This window comes from Diceros bicornis, chromosome 32, assembly GCF_020826845.1.
Source record: "Diceros bicornis minor isolate mBicDic1 chromosome 32, mDicBic1.mat.cur, whole genome shotgun sequence".
Classification (NCBI taxonomy): domain Eukaryota; kingdom Metazoa; phylum Chordata; class Mammalia; order Perissodactyla; family Rhinocerotidae; genus Diceros; species Diceros bicornis.
The window spans coordinates 9,345,580-9,368,583 of NC_080771.1; the positions used below are offsets into that span (position 1 = coordinate 9,345,580).

Genomic DNA, 23,004 nt, shown 5'->3' on the forward strand with positions numbered 1-23,004 from the left:
AGATGGGCCTGGGCTGTCGGGACAGTGATGGCCAGAGCACTGGCTCTGGATTCAAGAGTCACAGAGAGAGTCCAGAGCATGATTTTCCAGCTGACCTTGGACAAGGCCATTTCCCTCTCTGAGTCTCAGTTTCTCCATCCATCAAATGGCACAGATGCGTTCTGAGGTCCCTTGTTGCACCCTTGTAGTAACCATGTTTTTTAGTGTCTATATTTGATGCTCTGACATCTGGGGCCTTGCTGACCCTGGAGGGACTGCCCCTCCCAGAGGCAGCCATTGCTAGAGCTGTAATCAGCTTGTCCTTCCAGCATGCCACAGCCCACAGCCCAATCACCTTCTTTATCAGGATCCTGCCCTATCCCTCCAGGGCCAGGTAGCTGACATCTGAAGACAGCCCCGAGGCTCCAGAGCCCCTTGAAATCATTTAGTTTGCCCACCCTAAACTTGCTTATCCTGCCCCACCCCTTCCTTCCTCCAGAAACCAGGATAAAGACTGTGTCCCACAATTCCTCCTCCTCCCTCTGCCTCTTGACTCCAGTGCATCACCTTGTGGCCCACCATGGTGGTGACATGACCCCTTCCCTTGGGAACTGTGAGTAACAGACTATCTTTCCAATGGCAGTCGGCTCCTGGTCTGTTGTTCTTACCGTGCCTCAAATTTCTACTAATATGCTATAATTTAAAACAATCCTTTTTTTCATGAATTCTTATTTTGCCCTCTGTTCATACTAGGCACTATGCTTTTTATAAACAACAACCCATTTCCTCCTCACAACAGCCCAGTGAGGTAGGTACTGTTGTCATCCCCATTTCAGAGAGAGGGAAACCGAGGCACAGAAAAGTGAAGTTCCTTGCCCTAGGATACAGCAAGTAAGGGCTGAGCTGGGACTTGAATCCACGCACTCTGGCCCCAGAGTCAATATTAATATTCTGCTAAGCCACTCCCCCGGATTTGGCCGTATCTGGACTAATATCAAGGAGAAATAAACTGAGTTCTCCAAAGTCCTCATCTGGAGGCATGAGGTTGGCTGGCGCCCTCCTGTGCGTGGCTGAGGCAGCTGAGGTCTCAGGGTGTTTATTCTCCCCTGGACGGGGCTGGCTGGGCTGGGTGCTCCAAGTCTGGAGGGCACGCTGCTGAGGAACCAGAACTGTCACGCCTTTGTCCTAAATGTGTCTCCCTCACCTCACCCTTGGACAAGGATTTCCAATGTCCCGCACTATTTGTATTTCAGAAGGACTCACCCCAAACTGTGGAAGTGGCCAGGGAGACCAGGACCAGAGTGAAGAGCCACATCGTGGAAGGACAGCAACTCCTGGGCCTGCAGATCTCAGAGCCGCTGGGAGGGGCTGTGCAGTCAGGCCCCAGAGCCCCAGCTCTCGCCCCACCCCCAGCTCCCAACCCCCCAGCCAATAGCCCAATCAGGCAGAAAAGCTCTCTCCCTTCCAAAGATCACTCTGGGCTTTTTCAGAGCCTCTAAGCCACACCTCGCAGAGTGTACCCTCTTCTATTTGAGAAGCAGGGACTAAACTCTCCGGTTAAGATAGTCACATACTCTTTAAACAACTTGTTACATAAGGGTTTCTCTCTTCCTGGACTCTAACCTTAGTACTGTGAGTGAGCTTCCCAAAGGCAGGCACAGGCAGACAGATGCCTTTAGACAAGGAGAGACTTTGGTCTGGCGTCCCCAGAACATGCTTGAAAACTTTTAGAGCAAAGCTGTTCAGCTGGGGAACTAGGACAAATCTCTCACCTTCTCTGCTCTTCTGTTTCATAGAGTTCTATGCTGTCAGGATAGGAAGCACCTTAAATTTCATCCAGTCTCCCTTCTGATACGTAAATTAACATTACAATATTCCTGCCAAGTGACTCAGCTTCCTATCGCACACCTCCCAGGTCAGGGAACTCACTACCTCTAGAGGCAGGGATCTTTGGGCAGAAAGTTCTTACAATAACTAACTGCATCCCTCCATAGTCCCTGGCTCTACTCATTCATTCATCTATCCATTCACCCATCTTCCATCCATCCTTCCATTTATTCATTATTCCATTTATTCATTCATTTTTGAAACATTTACCAAATGTCTGGCACTATGCTAGGCATTAGAAATTCAAAGATGAATTTGAGACATGACCCATCTCCTCAAGGAACTCACTATGTGGTAGACAAGACAGATGGGGTAGGAGTGGGGATTGGTTTGCACATGCAATGTGAAAGCACTGAAATAGAGGGATACAAAATGCTCTGGGTACACCTGGGAATGTGTCATTTACCTGCTGGGGACACAAGGAAGATGCTCAAAGCCTGTTTCATAGAATCATTAAATGTCCAACAACAGGGAATTCATTAAATACACTCTGGTACAGCTGGCTAAGGAAATACTATGGATTCACTCAAACTAGTGATGCACATCTCTGTTTATTAACAAGGAAAGACAGTCATGATCTGTTGTGAAGGGAAGAAAACAGGTTATAAAATAGTTATGGCTGCTTTGGGAAACAGTTTGGCAGTTCCTCGAAAATTAAACGTAGAGTTACAATATTTCCCAGAAATTCCACTCCTAGGTATATACCCAAGATAATTGAAAACATACCCATATAAAAACTTGTACATAAATAGCAGCATTATTCGTAATAGACAAAAGTAGATACAACCCAAATGTCCATCATCTGATGAATGGGCAAATAAAATGTGATCTATCGACACAATGCAATATTATTCAGCTATAAAAGGTAATGAAATATGGATACTTACTACAACATGAATGTTTCACTCATTTCCAGGAAGAATCTTGAAAACATTATGCTAATGGAAGAATCCAGACACAAAAGGCCACAGATTCTATGATTCTATTTATAAGAAATCTCCAGAATAAGCAAACCCACAGAGACAGAAAGTACATTAGGCATTTCTAGGGGCTGCAGGAGGACAGAATGAGGAATGACTGCTAATGGGCGTGACGTTTCTTTATGGAGTGATGGAGATGTTCTGGGATTAGATAGTGGTGATGGCTACACAACTTTGTGAATATAATAGTACCACTGAACTGTACACTTTAAAAAGGTTAATTTTATGGTTTGTGAATTATATTTCAGTAAAATAAAGAAATATTTTTTAAAAAATCCAGTCATCTATAATATCCCACTTTAGTAAAAATATATATCTTTATTTGAATAGGAAAACGTCCGGATAGTTATCCATCTAATTAGTATCACAACAGCCAATTGCTGGCTGTAGTATTGTGAGTGTTTATACTTCTTTAATTTTCTACTTTTATTATTTCAGATGTTCATTTAACTGTGTGGCAAACATAGTGCTGATTGTTTTGTTTGCAGGATCTCATTTGGTTCTCAAAATAACCCTGTGAATTGATACTATTATCTCCCAGGGCTTGGCGTGGTCCAGGAACTGGCCCACGGTCACACATCAAGTACGAGGAAGAGCTGAGGATTGAACAAAAGGTGCATAATATTACAGCCCATACTCTCAACCACTCTGCTATGATGTCAAAAACTTTTTGACAAACTGAGCTTGTTGGTGCCCTAAGCACATGCTTGGTTCCCCTGAGGGTGAGCTCAGGTGGCCTCTCTCTTCTAAGATCTCCTCCACCTCCACCTCATCAAAGTGCCGCACCTTCCTGCTGACCCCTCCTGGATCCTTAGGCTGCCTGGAATGATGGTTGGAAACAGGGGTGCTGGGGCTCCTGGAGGGGTAGGGACCACATGGTGGAGGTGCTCGCTGATGGCTCACACTTCATGGTCTCCTCTCGCAGTGCATACTTGTTGCTGAGAAGGTGCTACCCATCCAGGAACACATGCCCCAGTCCCCCTCACATTAGCTGGAGTCATGAGATCCGTTCTTGTCAATGCAGAGGGGGAAGACATGAAGCAGAGTTGTCTCCAGGTCAGCGCAATAAAGAGACAGCTGTGCCTTCTCCACGCTCACACTGTTTTCCCAGTGTCATTGGCAAGCCTGCCCTTGTCCAGGCCAGACCAATATTGACATCAGGGAGAACTGGGCAACCAGCAGCCATAAAATACATGAAAATCCTAGAAAAGCTCAAGGGTTCTTGGCCATGGCCATAGGTTATAGCTGAAACGAAGCTTCTGGAGACCCAAAACTCAAAAAGGGATGCTCATTTGCACTAGTTCTAGACACTGTTGCAGGCTGGTAAAGGGAGTCTGTGGTGGGGCGAGGACTTTGTGACAGCATTACAGTCAGTCCCCAGAGGTGATTGCTTCTGCAAAGACTGACCTGGCCTGGGTTTCCTCCCTTGAATCCAGGAAAGAAACACAGGTCATGAAGACCACCCTAATGAAGAGCACCCTTATCTCTATCCACATTGGACAATATAGGTGGTCCTCATAAGCAGACAACAAGGCTGGTTCTAATCACTTAGCACACCACACACACACAAAAACACACTCACTCAAACACACAGGCACAGTCCCCGTTAAGGCATAACCATCCTGCTCTGTGCTCCAGTCAGCTGGCCTTTACAACTTGGGAACACAGCACCGGCTCTTAGCCTATGAAGACTGTAGGATGCTGACTTAGCAAAATAAGGAAGGCAGGGATGAATTATTCTCCCAGCCCCACTGTTCAATCCCATGCCCGCTTGTTACACCAACCAATTCCACAAACAGAGGCAGCCACCCCTGGACCTCGCCGTGTCTGGCTGCAGCCTGGAAGCCCCTTCCTGGCTCGTGATGACTCCGCAGAAGTGACGGGTGAGGCTGGAGTCCATGAAGCCTAAAGCCAGACCTCAGTTTCACTTATCGTGTACAATCTCCCTGCGTCACATTAGCTGTAAGCCATCCAGCTCTTCTTCCTTCAGTGGCGGTTGACTGGGATTATCGCTGTTCCCTCGGGGAACTGCCTGAGGTTTCCCATGTGGAACTAGGTGGTCTGAAGAGTAAACTCCTAGGAACTGGCCTTAACTCCTAAGTGGTTGGGCAGGTCTCAGGAGAGAAGACACCTTTGGGGGCTCCAGATTAGCCCCCCCAAACATCTCATTCAATTCACTCAATAGATATATGGAGAGCACATGCTAGAACAATCTCTGAACTAGTAGGAGCCCCTGTCCTATTGGGCCCTTCACTAGACTTTGTCTATTAATCACGGGATTAATCAGGCAGAGCCTTCATGGTGGGGAACACGGCACTGGGAGACCAGAGGACTCCCAGTTGAATAAAGAGGACTGTTGAATAAAGCCAATAAGAACATTAAAATATACTCAGTTGAATTTTGTTTATTAAAAGCTGAAACAAAGTTTCTGGAGACCCGAATTCAAAAATGGATGCTCACTGATACTAATTCTAGACACTGTGACAGGCCAAAGAGGAGGAGCCTTATGGCAGGGTGAGGACTTTGTGACACTGTTAGAGTCAGTCCGCAGAGGTGATTGCTTCTGCAAAGATTGACCTGAGCTGGAGTTTCTCTCTTACTTTTATCCAGGAAAGAAACCCAAGTCATAAACAGCACCCTAATAAAAAGCACTCCTATCTCTATCGACAGGGGACAATCTGGGTGGTCTCATAAGCAGCATAAGAAACAACAAGACTGCTTCTAATCATTTAGCACACCACACACACACACACAAGCACACTCACACACACACCTGTTAAGGCATAACCATCCTGCCTTTTACCCTCACAAGCTGGCCTTTGCAACCTGGGAGCACAGCCCTGACTCTTAGACTATGAAGATTGCAGGGTGCTGACTTAGCAAAATAAAAAAGGCACGGATGAATTATTCTCCCAATTCCCTTGTTCAATCACACACCCCCTTGTGACATCAACCAATTCCACAAACAGAGGCATCCACTCCCAGACCTTGACATGTCTGGCTGCAGCTGGGAAGCCCATTCCTGGCTCATGAGGACTCTGCAGAAGTGATGGGTGAGGCTGGAGTCTATGAAGCCTAAAGTCAGACCTCAGTTTTGGTTAATGTGTATAATATCCCTGCATCACATTAGCCATAAGAGATACAGCTCTTCTTCCTTCAGTGGCAGTTGACTGGGATTATCGCTTTTCCCTCGGAGAACTCCCTGAGGTTTCCCGTGTGGAACTAGATGGTCTGAAGAGGAAACTCCTAGGAACTGGCCTTAACTCCCAAGTGGTTGGGCAGGTCTTAGGAAAGAAGACACCTCTGGGGGCTCCAAATTAGCACCCCAAACCTCTCCCTCTCTATCAATTTACGCCACAGATATAAGGAGAGCACATGCTAGAACAAGCACTGAGCTAGTAGGAGCCCCTCTCCTACTGGGCCCCTCACTAGACTTTGTCTATTAATCACGGGATTAATCAGGCAGAGCCTTCATGGTGGGGAACACGGCACTGGGAGACCAGAGGTCTGGGAACCTCACTGGGTGATATTCAGGGATCCTTTCTAGAAACGAGGAGATGAGAGGCAGGGGTGGCTATGGGTGTGGTAACCTCTAATGCACCATCCAACCTAGATCAACATTCTGTGAATATGGAATTTTTCCAATGCAGCCTAGACATATGAAGTGTTTCTGGAACCTCAGTTATTCTCCTAATAACACCACGTTTTTTGCCATACCAGCATACCATCTGTACTATTATCAGCAGTTTTCCTGAAGTGGATTAGTTACTTTTACTTTAATACAATCATTCAAAAAGGAAATTTTGCATCATTTCCATAAATGGAAGGCCTGTATAACCTGCTGTGAATTAAAGTATGGAAAATGTATCATTGTATTTTTCAAAATTAAAATGATGGTAAAATAAAAAGTCAATAAGGAAATATAAGGGGCTGGCCACACAGTCTAGTGGTTAAGTTCGGAGCACTCCGCTCCGGCGGCTGGGGTTTGGATCCCGGGGGCAGACCTACGTCACTCGTCGGCGGCCATCTTGTGGTGATGACCCACACACAAAATAGAGGAAGATGGGCACAGGTGTTAGCTCAGGGCAAATCTTCCTCAGCAAGAAAAAAAAAAGTGAAGACAGAAACATAAGTAATAACATCTTCAATTGATATACAAAACTTTATACTCAAAAATAAGTCACTCAATGGGAAAAGTGGACCATTGATGGTCATTAGTAACATAAGGGCAGGGACAACTTTGTCCACCATCATGACCACTACGTAGGTGAGCAGGAATTGGCTTCATCAAAGGTCATTATTACTGTAGCCATTTCCTTGAACTTCAGGGAACTTCTTCCTTTTGGCACTCAGATCATAGCAGAGAAATGACATTATGTTCACACCTCTCACGGCTCTCGATGCTGAGCTGCAATTAGGGGGTCAGACTCCCTGGGGTTAATCTGGTCCTAGGACTGAGTGAGGGAGAGCACCTGGGGGCAATTTTGGTCTGGGGGTGAGTCTTGGAGAGGAGTGCTGCCCCATGGGCATAAGTGGTCATCCTGCATGGCACTAACACCTGGCGGTCAGGTCACCTACATCAGGCAATCTCGTGTGACTGCCTAGTTCACCTCCTGCTGAGTAAGAATGTATTGTGAGAGTAGAGTAAATTATGGGAGCAAATAGGCCCAGAATTACAGGGGCTTATTTCTTGATTATGTAGATAACTGAGGTGCTGTTCAGGTCAACAAAGTGGCTGTCCTCCATATGGTCACTCAGGGATCTAACCAAGAGGTCAGCAAACCTGTTCTCTAAAGGGCCAGAGAGTAAAAACATTAGGCGTTGCACATCATATGGTCTCTGTGGCAATGACTCAACTCTGCTGTTGTAGCAAAAGCAGTATAAACAATGCCTAGACAAATGGACATGGCTGTGTTTCAATAAAACTTTATTTTAAAAATAAAGCGGGCCAGATTTGGCCCATAGGGCAGAGTTTGCAGACCACTGATCTAGACCATGACAACTTTGTCATCTTTAACTCATGGTCTCTAATGTTGTTATGGGTGTTGATTCCAGTCAGCTCCAGTGGGGAGGAGCACGAAGAAGAGAACATGGTGCAGGGGAGTCACTGTGGACCAGCCCTGGATGTGGCACTCCTCACTTCCACTCACATTCCACTGGAAAGAACTTAGCCAGACGGCAGATCTAATTGCAAGGAAGGCTGGGATATGTGGTCTGGTTGTGCCGCAAAGAAGGTGGGACATACTTTAATGGACAGCTAGCAATTCCTGCCACAAATAATATCCATTAAATTATGGATTTGATATTAGAGACTTTTTTTCTAAAACACAGCAAAGCAAATATGTAACCACTATATAAATGCTTTAAAGTTTGTTTGCATGCCATCTGAAATGATCTTGCTTAACTCTGGGAAGAAGTGTACTACACTTTGGTAACTGCTGAGCTTTTGCATTTCTTTGATTTAAATTCTAAAACCTTGATTATAAACCCAGTCTCTGCTTGCTAGGGCTACTCTCTAAAGATTTCCTTCAGCCTTTTACAAGTAAAGAATGTAAATGGATGAATTAGAAAGACAGGTAAAATTTAGGCCCAGAAAAGTTATGATTGAATCATATACTGGAAAGGGGTCAGCAAACTCAAATTACTGCTACAGATTTTATTATAGCCATCTGGGTGAATACAGGGACCTCAACTAGAGTTTGTTTGTGTGTTTTCTTACCCTGAAAGTTTGTATATAATTAGTGCCCCAAACTGTCGATGACTTCTCCTGATTATACTGGGCATTAACAGGTGAGCAGGATTTGGAGGAGCAGAGAAGACAGGACATTAGCAGTACTACAATGTGTATTTTGAGGCTTCTTGGGGAGGTCATTTGGGCAGGAAGGGTGAATAAGGAGAGAGGGCTTGAATGCCAAATTAAGGAGACCCGGCTTTCACCCCAGACAATGGGGAGCCACTGAAAGGATTTAATCCAGGGACTGACAAGATAACAATGGCGTTTTTGGAATGTAGAATCTGGCAGAGCAGGCAAGCCATTGGAGAGGCCAAAAGAGCAACCTTCCAAGCACTCACTGGGAGATTTGAAGGTGAGCTCTCCTTTCCAAAGATGGCTAAGCTTTCTGTGTGTGAAAGCTTGACCTTTTGGGCTCCCACAGGCCTCAGCAAGAATAATGACGTAAGCATCTCGAAAATACTGGACTGCACAAAGCTTTACCAAATCCCATAATCCATTGATGCTGGCCCCCAGTTCTCACTTTAGAAGGTCACCAAAACACGGGGAAAGTTGTAACCCTCTGAGATCCCCAAATCATTGTCTGTCCCGTGCCTACATGTCCTTCTGTGGAAGCAGATCGGGAGCACATTGGGGAGGGCACAGGAGTGTGCGTGAGAGGACGAGTCAGTCCTCAGTCTCCCAGTCCCATCACCCAGGTCCCAAGGGCCTTTCAGGATACACATATATAAAATGTGATTTCAACATACCTATAACTATGAACATCAAGACATGCAAAATAAAAACAGATACTCAAGTTGCCCCTATCAAATTGGCAAGGATTTGTACCACTGCTGTTTTAGTGGTCACGCCAAGTATTGGAATGAGTATGGAAAAACAGGAACTTTCACAACTGATGTGGGAGATAAACTAGCACACTTTCTTGGGGGCAATTTGTAAAATCTATTCAAATACAATCATCCCTCAGTATCCATGGGGGATGGGTTCCAGGACTCCTCATGAATACCAAAATCTGTGAATGCTCAAGTCAGAAGTGTGGTGACCAGAGATTCCTGAAAGAGCTGGCAACTAACTGTCTTCTGGTGTCCTGCTTATCAGCTACCAGCTCTGTCAGCCTCAGGCCTGGAAGGGGCTCAGCTGGGACAGACTAGTGGGGTATGAAGGTAAGGGGCTGGGCTTCAGGAAATCAAAGAAGACCACTTCTGTCTCCAGAGAAGGCCCCAGCAAGGGCCATGGCATGGACATATCCAGGAGCCACAGATCCATTGTTTCTGCAGCAAAGAATGGCTATTACACTGGGAGCAGCCTCCACACCTCCTGCAGCTTCAGGCTCAAGTCCAGAGTCCCAACATAAGATGCGCCGACTCAGAGTCAGAAGAGCAGAGACCTGAGGCACGCCCAGCCCCTGGCCGCAGTGGGCCTGTTGCAGACGTGAAGGCCACGGTCAGCCCAACAACAGGGCACCTGCCTGCTTCCCACCCTGAGCCCATTCCAGGGTCCCTGCCAAAATTCTTTCTTGCACCACAACCCTGCAAACTGCCCTGGTAGCTGCCATTGAACCCTGACCCCCATCTCCAGTCACTTAGTAGTAACAATACTCCAGCAACGGAGAAGAGTGAGAAGGTAGGGCTGATACTTGATGTACATCCACTTCACAGATAAGGAATGACATTGCAACTCTGACATTTCAAATGAGATGCAGAGTCAGATCAGGGAGCGTCAGAGCCAAGATTAGAATTATTAGCTAGGCAATTAGACTCACAGAGCCCCTCACTGAACTTTTGGAATTGGAAGGGAAACATGGCACAAGGAGTACCTGGCTTTGTTAAAAGAGAGAATTGGGTCCATCCCAGACTCACAAGCCATGGATTCCCAGGAGGACTGAGACCTTAGGAGCATCAGACCGTGGACAAGGTCAATGCACTGAGCTGAAGTTTAAGTATCAAACAGGTTGGCTTATCCTGGGCCAGTTACTGTTCCCATTGCTTTGCAAATTGCAGTTCACCGAATCCTCCTAGTGAGTCCATGGGGTAGTATTATTAACCCCATTTACGAGTGGAGGAAACTGAGGCATAAAGAGATGAAATAACTTACTAGTTGGTGAGACTGGGGTTTGAACCCAGGAAGTCGGGCTCCAGTCTATACTCTTAACCACTCTGATATGCCATCTCCACTGGTCCCCAGCCATACAGGTGTAAAATGGTCCAGCTGGTAGGGACATGGGCACTCAACTGGTTCCAACACTTTCTTTGTTACAAATATATAATACATATAAAAATAAATATATTTATTTATATATACATATTTGTAATCGTACACATATATGTAATTTATATATATATAAATATTCAAGTGTATATAATTTTTATATAAATGTGTATATATTTAAGTGTCTATAATACAATAGGAAGAAATGACTTACTGTAGGTCACATAGTAAGAGAGAGTTCATCTTGAACAGAGTTCTCCTGTCTCCCAGGGAAAATACCTTTGCTGGCTTTCTCCAAGCACACCCCGGTCCGTGTTCTCTGGTTCTTTATGCCAGACACAGGTTCCATCTGGGCTCACTGTCAAGAAGCAAAAAGATTACACATACAGTGTATGTGTGTTAGGATGACGAGTGGCAGCATGTGACAGATCTAACTGTGGTGTCTTAACAAATGGGGTTTTCTTACTATCTTGTAACAAAGAGGCAATGGGTCAGGGAGAGACGAGTTCTTCCTAGGGAGAAGAGGAAGAAGTGTGCTTGGTTCTGGAGAAGGACTTTAGTGAGGGCCTCTCCCTAGAGATACCCAGAAACATGGGATGGTTCTGAAGATGCTTAAGAAAGTCACCAAGAATTTGGATTCCTTCTAGCTTCCTGTTCCAGCATCCGTAGCATGTGGTTCTCATGCTCATGGATAAAAAATGGCTAATCCACCTGCAGACATCTTGCCCACCTTTCAGGCAGGAGGAAGGGAAACACAGAGAGAGGGCAAAAGGCAGAGGCCAGCTGAGTCTGTGCCTCTTGACACTGAAGAAGAGTAGATTTTTCTAGAACCCCACCTGGATGTCTGTCTACATTTCACTGGACAGATCCAAGTAACATGGCACCTCCTAGCTGTAAGGGAGTCTGGGGGGCAGCATAAGAATTTGTAACTGAGTACATTGCTCCTCTGGACAGAATCTGGGTTCTCTTAGGAAGAGGACAAGAAGGATATAAGGAGGATGCTGGTCATTGCCTCTCTTCCCACGGCTTCCTCACCCTGGATTCCATCATCTGCTGAGAAAGGTGAGGGTAGGGCGGGGAGGCATGTGGAAAATATGTGGTCTGAGCAGCCATAGAGAAGGGCTTCTCTGTCCCGTGGGCTGACATCATTATTCTCTTGGGCCTGTTACAGGGACTCAGGACTCAGGTCTTGCAGGGTGAGGACAGATAGACCTGGGGTTGGCATTCACAGATGCACCTCTAAGCTGGCTGAATGGATGGGTATGTATGCTGAGCAGAGCATTTCTCCCCGCTCCAGATCCTCTCCCCTTCTCTGGCCTGACAGGACACCTTAGCAACAGAGGAAGCTGATTAAAATAGCATATGGGTACTGTGGCCGCCAGGTGGCATAACACACACTCCTGCTGCCAAGCAGAAGCTGAGGGAAGACAGAAAGACTAGGGATCTTTGTCTCTGGACCAGTCTCAGAGCCTATTTGAACCCTCAACACTTCCCTGAACCAGGGAGAGAAAAGCAGTTCTTGTCTGGATGAAAAGATCAATTTGGTTTCATACTGTTATATCCTGGGTGGATTCATTCACTCATTCACTCAATCATTGCTCAGAGTCATACCCAGTCCTACTATGAAGCAGGAACTAGAGAACACAAAGATCAAATAACCCTCTCCTCAAGGAACTCTCAGTCTGATGGAGGAGGCAGCTGGTGTGCTGATCAGGAAACATATATTGAGCACCTACTGCATGCTTGTTTGAAGCCTTCTAGTGGCTCCCCTTTGCCTTCAGTGTGAATCCAAGTTCCTCAGCCTCCCCGTCCTCATCTCACCCCACCTCTCTGCCCCAGTCACCATAGACTAGCTGCAGTTGTGTCCCCAAGCACACCCTCTCCCCTTGGGCCTCATCACTGGGCTTTTCCCCGTCTCTCTGAAATTGGCCAACTCTTATCTGTCCCTCACAATGTCACCCTAAAAAAGCCTTTCCTAACCTTCCCCCATCACTGCACTTACCACAGTTTGTCGAAATGATCTTTCAGGGAACCAGCAACTTTTTGGACCAGAGACACAATCACTTACTTCTGTTTATATCTCCAGTGTCTGGACAAGTATTTGGGACAGGCCCAGTGGATAGTTGGGTTACAGAGATAATTGAGACAAGGGCATCTCACAGCCTGGCAGAGAAATCATGCACAGAACCCCCCTAGGGACATAAGAATGGGCTCCCCGTCACAGATGGCCCTTGAGTTGATCTTGAGGGAAATTCCAGGTCATGAGAATAGCATGATCGCGCAGTACAAGGGTCTGCTGAAATTTGCCAGGTCCAAGTGGACGGGTTGCAGACGAAAGTAAAATACAGAAGATGAGGGCCCTCCTATGCTGGGACAAGGAGATGGAATTTTTTCCACGGGTCCTGGGGAGCCATGAGAAGTTTTAGATTGGTGCAGTGAGGTGATCATACTTAGGTGTTATATGGTGTATCAGTGAGTGAATGCTGGGTAACACAACACCCCAGATCTTAAAACAACAACCACGTATGTAGCTCATGGTCTGGGGTCCAACTGTCTCCCACAGTTCTGCTGATCTGGACCAGGCTCAGCTGATCTTGATCAGGCTCACTCATGTGTCTGCAGCTGTGGGTCAGTGGAGGCTGGCTGGTCTTAGATAGCCTGTCCTGGGATGTCTCCCCTCCATGTAGTGTCTCATTCTCCAGCAGGCTAGCCTGGGCTTGTTCACATGGCACTCAAGAGAGTGGGCTCAAGAGAGCAAGAGGACATGTGCCAGGCTTCTTGAGTCCCGAGCTGAGAATTGGCAGACCATCACTTCTACCTTATTTTACTGTCAAAGCAAGTCAAGAGGCCAGCCCAGACTCTGAATGAGTGGACCTGCAGAATCGCGTGGAAAAGGGTGCATGTACAAAGAGGTGAAAACAGTTGTGGCCATTCAGATGCATTACTCTGGCTCTGCAGGGTGGAGAATAGTGGCAGGGAGACTAGTTAGGAGTCTTAGACCAGCCCCAGTGAGAGGCAAAGGATAGATCCTATGCAGAGAAATGCTATGCGAGTGGAGCTTCCTGAGCACTTCTGAGGTGCCGGGAACTGGATTAGTTCTGTGTTGGAGGCTGGAGAGACCACCTGGACCAGAAGGCATTTAATCTCAGTTTGAAGGAGGAATAAGACTTGGGAACATCCCACCCAAGCACCAATGCATGGATAGGATCTAGAGGCTGCAAGAGCCAGGGGACCAGTCTGAATGCTGAGTCTGCATGTGTCAACTCAGGCATTGTCACCACACTGAGTCTTGGTAGTGAGTCTTATCCTCATGTTGCAGTCCTGGCTTCATCCCTTAAGCAGGTGTGGCTGGATGGACACTGCCCACCAGAGGGCAGAAAGAGTCACCAGCCAAATGAGTGTCTTTGGCCAGATTCAAGAGATGCAGTTGGAGACGAGGACAGGCCCAGACATGGATTCTAAACACTGTCCTGTGTATGAGGAAGGACTGCTTTGTACTTAGGTACTCAGTCTCTGAAGCCAGACTGCAGAGGTTCATATCCAGCTCTGTCACCAGGGCCGGCTTCATGGGCATGAGACCTGTGCAGTCACACAGAGCCCGGCTCTCTGACGGCCTTTAACCTCCATGGACAGCTCCGCTGCCGTCATCTTGAAACTCTTAATAATTTTTAAAATGAAGGATTATTTTTATTCTGCACAACAAAATAATGCAAACTACACATTTTTATTTTGCCTAACTAATTATCTAGCTGGTCCCATCTGTCACTTACTAGTTGAGTTTACTTGGGTCTTGTGTTAACCTCATAGAGTTGCTGTGAAGATTATTTGAATTAAAATGAAAAGTACTTTATTATGAAGACACATAATAAATATTCAATATCTTTTAGTTACTATTGTTATTATATTTTTCAAAGATGTAATCAACAAGTCACTGAAGGCTGATGTCCACTTCCATCTTGTAAAGATCCATTGGCGTGGCCATCTATCAGTCCATCCATCTAGACACATTGCCAAGCACTTGCTAGGGTACCATAAGAATGAATCTGACCTTGGTTCTGACCCCAAAGAGCCCACAGTCTAACAGGAAATCCTCTGGTCACTAGCTTCCTTGCCTTCGTATTTATTCCTGGTACCAATATACAGACGAGCACAAATGACTTCATGGCCACAAGGACTAAATGGACAGGACCACGTTTGCTGATCCTAGGCTAACTGTCCACTCCCTTATTAGCCTCTCACCTCCTGAACTGACCAGGTGAAGCTCTGGGCAGGGCCTGCAGTTATGAGGGACCAACTTCAGAAGGCTACCCTTCCCACAGTGCCCTTCTGAAGGGTGAGATGTAGGTTGATCTGCTGGACCCCATGGGTGTGGGCACAGCTGAGGAGTCCAGGGCAGGCCCCAGACCAAGAAGGACTAGTGGGTGGATCCACACCCTGGTCAGGGAGGATCTCTACTGGAGGGTGACTGAGACAACCCATCAGACCTCCTCTCTCAGGAAGTTTGAACTGAAACTGTGCAGAGAAAGCCCGAGGTCAGGAGAGGGGACAGAGTGTAATGCAAGGTGACAGTGAGCAGAAGCCCTGAGCAAACAGACCCAGAGGACATTGGCAGAAGCTGTAGAAGCAGAGGATCCGAGGGGCTGAGTGGCCATGAAGGGGGATGTCCAGGTCAGCAGGTGGTGGGGGCCACTGCAGGGGAATTGACACAATGACCCTGTTGTCATAGGTTCCTCAGGTTCATCTCCCAGACAACATTCCTGTCTCCACAAGGCCTAGTCAATGAGCTGCTTTCCTTCTTGTTTCCTGCATTCTTACCACAAACCCCCACCCACTAAAGAAATCCTGGGTGGGCCTACATTTTTTGCAATCTCCAGGAACCTGGCAAACAACTCCTTTACTCACCTGCTCATGCATTCAGCCATGCAGGCATGCATGCATTCAGCACACCCTCTGTACAGGGCCCTGGATATGCAGAGACATATAGAAAGGGTCTGTGCCTTCAGGAACAAACTGAGCATATCAGTGGTTCTCAGCTCTGCCTGCACACCATCTTCACCAAGGGAGCTTTTAAAAAGTCCTTATGCCCAGGCATCTCCCCAGATGAAAGGCATCAGAATCAGGATGGGGTCTGGGCAATGGCATTTTTTAAAAGCTGTGCAGGTGATTCCAATGGGCAGCCAGGTTGGAGAAACTCTTATCTAATGGATTTCTTTCAGCCACTGCAGGTTTTGCTTCTTTAGTCCTTCTTGCATTTTTTCATCTCTTGTCTTTCTTTTTCAAGTTTTCTTCTCCTTTCTTTTTCTGCTTGGCCTGTCTCTATTTTAGGTCAAGATTTGGTCTACAAGAGATACCAGCTCATGCCACCATTTCCCACAAAGATTAGTTAGTCATATTTTTCAAGAAAAATGTCCATGATGGAACTTACAAAGCCTCAGGCCTCTTACAGCTGCCCAGGTGGGGAGAAATGTGTGTTTGACAGAGTCAGTTTCACACCCTGGAGCTGGGCGAGGAGGGGGAGCAGCTGTAGGCAGATGCAGAGGGACAAGGAGTGGAGAGTGTGGTCAAGAGGGAAAGGCGCTTCCTGTGTGGAGGGGGTCAGTCTGGGAGTGGCCAGACAGTGCAGCTGAAAGACCCCCGCTTTGAGGCAAGGAGGCCTCAGTTTGTCTCCAGTAGTTTCTCAATGTCCTCTGGATGACTTTGAGCCTGTTCCTTCCCCTCTCTGGGCCTCCCTTTGTCCACATGTAGGGGTGGTCAAGTGTCCTTCCTGGTGCCCTTCTATGTCATGTCATGTCTTTTTCCTCTGGTTGCCTTCAATATTTTCTCATTGTGTGTCTAGACATGTATGTTGTTGTTTAATCCTGCTTGGGGTTTTCTGATCTTCTTTGCTTTATGCTTTGATGTGTTTAATTAATTTTGGAAAATTCTCAGCCATTATCTTTACAAATGTTTTTTCTGCTTATTCTTTTTCTATTCTCCTTCTGGGATTCCAGTTATGCGTATGTTGGACCATGACATATTGTCCCACATCCCTTAGATCCTCTGTACTGTTTTTTTTTTCCCCACTCCTTTTTCTCTTTTTATTTAAGTTGGGTAATTTACATTGACATCTCTTCAAGTTCGCTCAATCTTTCCTCAGCCGTGTCAAGTGTACTGATCAACCCATTGGAGATGTTCCTCATCTCTGCTACTAGTCTAAAAAAATTTCTAACATTTCCATTTCTATCTCTCTGCTGAAATTACCCATCTGTTCGTAAGTTTTCCATATACTTGTTTTAGATTCGTAGTCTGGTAGTTCTAACAACTGGGCTATCTCTGACTCTAGTTCTATCGATTGGATTTTCTCTAACTTTGTTAGTGGGATTTTTTTTTCTTGCTTTTGTGTGTTTGTAATTTTGGATGAAGGATCCAGAGTCCCCCTCAGCAGCATGTGTAGGTGAATAGAAACTGAAGTAAATAATATTTATGACTGGAAATGGGCATGCCTCTTCTTCTGCTAGACTGATAATGTGTGTGTGTGTGTGTACAGGTGTGTGCGTGTGTGTGTGTGTGTGTGTGTGTGTGTGTGTTGGGAGAATTGAGTTAATTTATCAGGAGTCAGGCAAAGCTTGGGTTTCATTGTTGCTATGGTTATCTTCAGTGAACCAGCTGCTTCAAAAATCTAATGTTACCTTGTGCTTTGGGCAAAGGCTTGCTTGCTGAGTGTTTTCCCTGAATGTTCCTGTTCCATCCTCAGCTTTAGCCCTGCCCTGTGCCCCTGCCCCTCAGAGAGATCTCTGTCCACACTTTCCCCTCCCCTAGTGGTACATTTACGCTCTGCAGTACTTGGTGTGTGCTAACTCGAGGGTGCATCCAGGAGTGGTTTCTCCTGTCCTGGTCCAGCCTCAGCCTTAGGCAGACCCTGTCTCCCTTGGTCATGGAGAGGGGACTTTCTCAGTGATTTTGCCCCTGCCCAGCAGTAAAATACCTCTAATGACCAGGACTCAGGACAGTCTCCTGTCCCAATCCCAGGGGCCGAGGGTTTTTAAATTTTTCTTTTCCTCAGTGTCAAGTAGTCTTCCCCAGGATCCCGAGGGAGGTGGGTTTGCTGCCCTTTTCTCAAAGGTTTAGGGATTTTGTTTCTTAATGGAGAAGTGTCTGAGCAGGGCTTCATGCCTGCACCCCTGAGGCAGGCTTTCTCTGGTCTTACTCCTGCTCCCGATCTTTCTCAGGAGCCCCTGATGGAGGTCCATGGAGAAGAGTCTGTGTAAACTCCCCCATGGGTCTGAGGCCCCTGAGGATTTTATACCCTCCTACTAGCCCGCACTTGGCCTTTAGCACTTGATTAGAAATTTTACGGTAATTCTACTCACCCCCGTGGTGACCCCATCTTCTGCTTGTAGCGGACAATAAGTCAGCCTCCACATCCCATCTCTTTTCCAAAGTGCGTGTCTTCCTGAGACTTCAGGGGAATTGTTCACCTGCAACCTCAGCTCCTTGAATGGTTCACTAAAGTCATGATTTTGAGGATAATCCAGCTTTTTATTGCTGTTAGGGTGGGAGTGACACTCCCTAGAGCTTTCTACAACCCAGCAGAACCCAGAAGTCACCCCAGGGATTCTGAAAGAGGCAGTTTTAGGGTGACACTTCAGGGACTCACTCCAAACTGGTCACTGCTTGGACCTGAAGTGGTGCAGGCTGCAGAGGGGGCTCAGATGAGTTGTTGGAAGAGACAGCCTCAGGGAAGGACCTGGGAGGACACTGTGCATGTTGAATAAAGAATTGGCGACCTGTGGAAGTGTAAGGGCCATACGACAGTGCCACAGGGTCACGAGAGCACCTCTCCCTCTCTCCTACTCCAGGTACATCCGCAATCTGTACTACCTCCATCTCTATATTTAGCTCCACATGGAGGAGAGGGACATTACACGCTGGCCAGCCCACATCCTGTTGTTGGAAGTTGTTGAGGGCCCAGAGATATCGAACAGATGCAGAGTCCCCACTGACATCTCCCAGGGCCCACCCTGCTTGGTCTAGAGGCTAAGCCAGACCGGGCAGAGGCATCTTCCTGCTGATGGTGCCCTCTCTCTTGATCCTTCTCTCTCTAAGGATGATGGCTTAACCTCCAGCCCAAGACACAGACACTGACTTGGTCTCCAAAAGAACATTTACTCCCAAAATTGAGGCCACATATACAGAAATTCCCCCACCCTGGCCCCTGCCTACTCCCACCAGACAATTCCCCAGCCTCCACAATAAGATGCCTCTTTGGTCCATAAACACTATCTGTTGAATACCCCCTTACTAGCTCCCCAAGGCCCCTGAGGCCATCTGGGCCACCCATTCGGAACTCAACATATTCTGTCTGATGTTGCTTCTCCACTGCCTCTTTGGCCAGGAACTCGGTCCACAAAGCCACTTCCTAGTCTTTCAGCTTCTGGGCTGCCTGGGTGATGATGCCAATCTGCAGGTACCCTTCCTTCTGGTCATATGCTGGCCAATGGGGCAGCCCCTCCCCACTGGGGTTCCCGGGAACAGAATCAAACAGAAATTTCCCAAAGCTACTGTGTGGTCCCAACGACCCTCTGAGATTTTCAGGGACCCCTTGGCATTATCTCTACCAAGAGGTTCATATAACTTCAGAGACAAGGAGCTCCCATCTCCTTGGAAGCCTGTCCATTTTTAGAGAGTGCTTATATCAGAGGTCACAGGACCAGGAGTTTGACCATCAAACATTAGAAGCTACCCCTTCCCAACCCTGTTGCATCTTTGCAATCAAGCTCACCCATTGAGAGAAAGTTGGCCCAGAATTTCATCACCATCTGCTGAGTTTGAGCTCCCCTTCTGAGGCACCCTCTGTGGGGAAGAAGACAAAAAGCCTTTGCTACTCAAAGTGTGGGTCATGGGCCCGCAGCAGCAGCACCACTTGAGAGCTTGTTGGAAATTTAGAATCTGATCCCTTACCCCAGACCCCCTGAGTCAAAACCTGTCTTTTAAGAAGATCCTGGGTAATGTATGTCCACTTTAAGCTTGAGAGTTACTGACCTAGGACTCAGCGAAGGGCTGCAGTCAATCCATGAGTGGGCTGTCTTTGTCTTCGGTGCCCACCAGCCCTGCCCCGCTCCCCTTCAGGGTGGCATTGCCACACTCCAGGGTTTCCACTACAGCAACCCCATCTCCCAAGATTGCTCTCCTTTGGGTCTTTTCTCAATCTCCTTCACCCACCCACATATACATAGAATCTGAAAAATAACTGAGCTGCCGTGGTGCTAAGGAGGCACCCAACCAGGAAAAGCCTAGAGGCACTGGAGTGTCACAAATAGCCCTGAGCTGGGTTACACGCAAGTCCCTGTAACTGTTGATAGTTAAGGCACTGAAGACATCTGTGAAAGGTTTTCTTTAAAATTTTGTATTGTTAAATATATTAAGTTTAAAAAGATATGTGACTTAGAAAGATAGATAGATGGTTGGGCAGATATTCAGAGAGACACACATTAGCCCTGATTCAAGATCAACACCCATTATAACCTTACTCTCACTCACATTCTGATATGCTCTTGTGAGTGGAAGTGGTGGTGGTGTTCTAGCCCTTGAGCAGGGCCTGACAGGTGACCCCACAGCTGCCTTATTGACAGCCAGGCCTGGATATTTAGAGCGACCGTGAATGAGGGCAGATGGATACACATTCTCCATCATGCATGTGAGAGCAAGAGAAAGGTTGGGAATGTTTGTAATTCAACCCTGTTGTGGTGAACTCTAGAAACTAAGACCTGGAAAAAAGGAGGAGCTTGACAAGGAGCCACCAAACGAAGACATGAACCCAGGTCTCCTAATCACAAGTGTGTAGTCACCAAAGGGCCATCACCTTTTAGAAGCTGGGCCTGAAGACTGAGAAGAGCTCATCTCCATGGTCTCCTATCACCGTCTTGGGTTTCATGTCTGATGAGAATCTTGGGCGATACTGAAACTCATACATGTAGGTGGGGGCTCCGGCATCCGAGAAGACATGGATTCATGCACAGTTCATTTTACCTGACGCACACCTGGATAGTATCAAAGTCTCTGGAGACCTGAACACTCAGGGAATTGGTGGCACACCTGTGTCCTGAGTACACAACAACAACAATATTAATAACAGCTGCCATTGTAAGTGCCAACTGTGTGCTAGACACTGTGTTGTCCTGCAGGAAACCCCTGGTTATCAGCATAAGAGAGAAATAATGTTTCAGAAAAGTTCCGTGACTTGCTTGGGCTCATAGCTGCTGGAGGCAGAACTGGATTTGAGCCAGCTGTTTGCTGAATGAATGAATGAATATTGAATGAATGAATGAATTTTGAAACCTTTGGTAACTCCATTCAAAATAACGATCATTACAGGGACACTGGTTCAATTCACATAAACTCCTTTGCCTACTGATGCATTCATACTCAGGAGCATCTACATTCATACAGTTTAAACTACTGTATTTCATTGATAACAGGCTAGTTTTCATTCCTTTGGAGAATCACTGCAGCCCAATTGGTGTCTTCTCTCCTTCCCAGTTTTGAGTGTTCCCACTGTTTATCTCACTATTCTGAGAAGAGTGAAGCAAATTCAAGTTGCTTGTCCGAAAGCATGAATATTTTAATACAAACATATGCAGTAAGGGGACAATCTGTCTCTTTTGTTTCAGGAAACCACAAACTCAGCCTTTCCTATTTCTCTGCCACCTCACAAGTCTTGCCTCTTGCTTGGCCTGGGGAGTGTTGAGGTGGTGAACAGAGAAGAGGGGCTGAGGAAGGATGAAGTTGCCTCTCTCCTGCCCCTCTCCTCCTGCCCCTGCCTCCTCTGTCACCACCTCCACTCCAAGCCCCAGAGATGTCAGCTTTCCTGCTGATGCTTCCCCAGAGCTGCCGTCCCTGCTCCTTCAGGGCTAACTCCTGGGCCACCCGGCCACGGAGATCGGCACTTTGTGTGGATCATAAGACCCACAGAGGAGTTAAGGGTCATGTCCCAAGTCAGCTGGTGGAGAAACTTTACAACTTTTTCACCCCTTGGGTACAGTAACAAATTTAGAAAATGCAGAAAAAAGGAAAATGAACAAAAAGATCACTTATAATCCCACCACTTGGAGAAACCTGTTAATATTTTAGCACATGTCCCTTTTATGTATATAAAATTAGAACCATGTTGTATATGTTATTTTGTAATGATTATAATCATTTCTTCCCATCATTACATATTCATGCACAAAATGATTTAACAATATATTCCATCCTGATATGAGGAAGTAGAATAATTTATTTAACTGCCTCCCTCACTCCCATCATTGTACCCTTGGTTTAGCAAGACTAGTTGTTTGCAAGAAGCAATCCTCTGTAGTTCCTTAATCCACTTATTAAACAGCTGTTTCAAAGTCAAGCAGAACTCACTGAAAGGAGGGTGTTTCATCTTGTCTCTCCCACTCAAAAGTTTTAGAAGAGTTCAGAACACAACCACAGAGGAAAGACCTTTTGCAAATGAGAGAACTTATTTTTGGCACGATGCTGCCCAAAACATATTCTTCTTTTTTCCTTTCTTAACTTTCTGCCTTAAACCACTGCCTTAAACCACCATAAAATTTCTACAATCACAACACAAGTCTTCCAAGTTAAGTAGGGCACAGATTTGGATAATAACAATTAGGAATTACAAGAGAAGCGGAGCCAAAGAGAGAGCTAGTAATCAAAAATATGCAAATTAAAACAGTGATGTTTTTGTTTTGTTTTTTTTTTTTGGTGAAGAAGGGCTTATGAAATTGGCAGAATTATTTTTTATGTTTTAATCTGAATATCTCAGGTGAAAGAGTTAAGAAATCCACACTATCATACACTGGAAACCAATTTCACCTCCTGCATCGAGAACTTTAAAACGCTCCTATGTCCCAGCCTAGTAATTTCACTTCTAAAAACCAATCCTAAGAAAATTATTAGAGACTAGGTTAAATATAATGCAAACAAGGCTGAGCATAATGTTTTTTGTTACATCAAAATATGAGCAGCCAGCCTAAATATCCAATAGGACAAGAATACTAAAATAAATTTTTTTTTTTTAGATATGAACCTTTTTTTTTTTTTGGCTGGGAAAGATTCACCCTGAGCTAACATCTGTTGCCAATCTTCCTGTTTTCTTTTTCCTTCCTAAAGCCCCAGTACTAGTTGTATGTTCTAGCGGTAGGTGCTTCTAGCTCTATGTGAGCTGCCACCACAGCACGGCTATGGACA

At 46.2% G+C, this 23,004-nt stretch overlaps 1 pseudogene; it reads right to left on the reverse strand.

Moving 5' to 3' along the window:
- LOC131396011 (liver carboxylesterase 1-like) overlaps positions 1-1,324 on the reverse strand; it is a 34,188-nt pseudogene extending 32,864 nt beyond the window's left edge.
- Positions 1,325-23,004: the final 21,680 nt, after the last annotated feature.